Raw genomic sequence first — 3,075 nt, 5'->3', positions numbered from 1 at the left:
ATGACACAAAATACCATTCCCACACAGTGAACTCTCCTGCTCTAGCAACCTAAATTACAAAACTCCATTTTTCCTCTTTGTTGATATTTTTTTCTACTTTACTTATATGTGCATCATCTCTTTCTTTCAATATTCAGTTCTCACTAAATGGGATACTCCATATAGACATGACTAATGTAGATTTTCTAGATGTTTCCCTCAACAGTGTTCTCATATGGCTTTGCACACAAAAAGAGCTCATATATTATATCTGTCTATCTACCTACCTACCTATCTACCTACCTACCTACCTACCTACCTACCTAATTCAAATACTAACAGTTCACTTCCTGAAATATTTTAAACCCATCCACTTAACTACATTTATGCAAAGATATCAAGTTTTTTTGGTATACTGCAATAAATTAGCAATTACAGCTTAAGATTTCCAAATCCTCTCTCCCTGTAATCAGCCTACGAGATTCTACTTACAGTGATCTGTTTAAAATGTAAAACTGATCAGTTCACCTTACCTTTTAAATCCTCAATTTCTGTCTTCAGCAGATATTTTTCCTGTTGTCCTATCATAATTATTAATACTACCCTTTTCATTCCTCAATATGTTCCAGTTTGGAGAGAAAACTATTTGGTCGTTCTATTTATAGAGCACCTACTACATGCAAAACTCTGGTGTAAAACCTGTGATCTACAAAAAAGCTAAACAGACTCACTGCCCCTGTTTGACCTAGTCTTAACGTGAGGAAAGACATAATAAACTGCAAAGGATTTTTAACATGCCATGTGGAAATAAGCACTGTGATGAACAATAGGGCAGAGAGAGAGAGTTTGAGCTTGAGTACATTTTCAAGGTTAGATGTGTTTGTGTGTGTTTGTGTGTGTGCGCACGCGTGCATGTGCTGATGCATGCTGCCAGGATGGGATGAGTTGCTTTCTCCTGTGGGGTGGGGGAGCCTCCTTTGCTTTGGGAAAGTTCCTCTCTGTGCACCTACTATGGACTTTGTCATCCACGTGTATTAGTCACGGTTGTCTAGAGAAACAGAAATAGAATATATATAAACATAGAGATGTGGAGATGTATTACAGGAATTGGTTCATGAGGTTATGGAGGCAGAGAAGTCCCACACTGCCATCTGCAAGCTGGAGAACCAGACAAGCTGGTGGTATAACTCAGCTGAAGTCCAAAGGCCTGAGAACCAGCACCTCTAATGTCCAAGGGCAGGAAACAATGGGCGTCCCAGGTCAGGAGGAGAGAATGGACTCACCATTTCTTTTCCTTTTTGTTCTATTGAGCCCTCAACAGATTAGATGATGCCCACGCACACTGGTGAGGGTGGGCCTCTTAACATAGTCTATGGAATTGAATGCTAATCTCTTCCACAAACAGCCGTGTGAACACATCCAGAAATAATGCTTAACTAGCTTTCTGGGCATCCCTTAGCTCTGTCAAGTTGACACCTGAAATTAACCAAAAAGGGTCAAGTTACAGAAGTGAGATGGGGGGATCTTTCATTGGGTCAGGAAGGAAAAGGACTGAGGTGGTTTTGGAAGGATCTGGAATTTTCTGGACTTTCTTGAAGAGCTTTGATAGAGCAGTCTTAGCAGTCATGGAGAAGGAAGCCTATTTCAGAGGGTCAAAGAGTGACTGAGAAACGGAAGGGCAGAGAGGGAGTGGAGGTGCACAGCTGTGCCTTGTGCCTCCTGACAGTGGCCTCTGGATTTAACACAGTGATGGCTCCGTCCCAGAGCCCACAGCTTTGGTGTGGGGCTGACTCTTCCCTAGGACTAGGGTGTTCTAATTCCTCAGTGTGAGCTAATCTGCATATTCCAAATCCCCAATGTCCTAGCAATGGGGTGTCAAATGGCCCTCTCTGGTCCAGCAGGATCCAGGCACAGGACACTTTATGGAACAGGAGGAGGAGCTGGGTATACACGGGGTTCTTACCTGCCAGACCTGGAGTTCTGGGGAGTGGAGCTGAGCGAGGTCACAGTGTAGGAGCCGCTGACTGGGTTTGAGACCACCTGGGATGAGAGCAGAGTAGGGGTGGGCATCAGGGACGGTCAGGACAAGACCTGCCCCCTCATTTGTATGCTGCATCTCTGTGCCTTGACACAATCTACTCCTCAAGTCTCGTTACCAAGAGCTGATTTCTTCCCTCATCGAATCTTTTCTTCCTTCTTCTTATATTGTTAAATTATTTTAAGTTAAATTTAGCTGGGTTTTCTCTCCCATACATTTAAAATTATTCCTTACTGATTCTTAGATGGAGACTATGATTTCAGTGAGTTACAATGAGAAATGAAGGAGTTCAGGGGTGATAACTGTGGACCTGAGAAATTTAAATGATGGCATGGGGCGTGGTCCATGATCTTCAGGACAGCCATATGATAAGCCACATGATAATCAGAATTTTTAAGACAAGGTACTGTTAGGTTTTATGGTTTGAGTGAGAACAAAGGGAGAGGCCTACAATTGACACACAGTTTACCAACAGCAGAGAATCCTCCCTCACCTCTTCCAGCTCCTGGTGGTTCCTGCTTCCCTGTCTTGCGGCAGCAGATCTCCAATCTCTGCCTACGTCTTTCACATGATCTTCTTCCCTCCATGTCTCTGTGTCCTCATCTCTTCTTACAAGGATGCCAGTCACTGAATTGAGGGCCCACCCTAAATACAGGATGAGTTCATCTTCATATCTTTAATCATATCTGCAAAACAAAAATCATATCTGCATTTAGACCAGTTTCCAAATAAGGTCACTTTCTGAGGTTCAGGGTGGACATAAATTTTTGGGAGACTTTATTCAACCTACTACAGCCTCTACCCTATAGGTGAGGTTGGGAGAAATGCATCTTGGAAGTGACTGTCTTATGCCTGGTGGGACCTGAGGGGTTGCCTCATCATCAGCCATACAAAGTATACAGACGGCGTTCATGGCTCAGGCAGATCTGAATGGTAACAATATTGGAGGAGCAGTTTTCCTCAAAAGTACTTGATTCAATGTAAGAAAGTTAAAAACCATAATATAATTTGATTTTTTAATTGTGATGTTAATTCTTAAATTCATATGGAAATTTTAC

General features: G+C 42.5%; 1 long non-coding RNA gene across 1 annotated transcript; it reads right to left on the bottom strand.

The window, feature by feature from the left end:
• Positions 1 to 1,415: 1,415 nt before the first annotated feature.
• On the bottom strand, positions 1,416 to 2,697 carry LOC131401777 (uncharacterized). The gene is made up of 3 exons (XR_009217957.1): positions 2,511 to 2,697; positions 1,943 to 2,019; positions 1,416 to 1,455 (listed from the first exon to the last, which is right to left on the bottom strand). It is a non-coding gene; the product is annotated as an uncharacterized LOC131401777 (long non-coding RNA).
• Positions 2,698 to 3,075: the final 378 nt, after the last annotated feature.

The sequence above is a fragment of the Diceros bicornis genome, assembly GCF_020826845.1.
Source record: "Diceros bicornis minor isolate mBicDic1 chromosome 16 unlocalized genomic scaffold, mDicBic1.mat.cur SUPER_16_unloc_1, whole genome shotgun sequence".
Lineage (NCBI taxonomy): Eukaryota > Metazoa > Chordata > Mammalia > Perissodactyla > Rhinocerotidae > Diceros > Diceros bicornis.
This window is presented reverse-complemented; position numbering and strand designations above follow the sequence as displayed.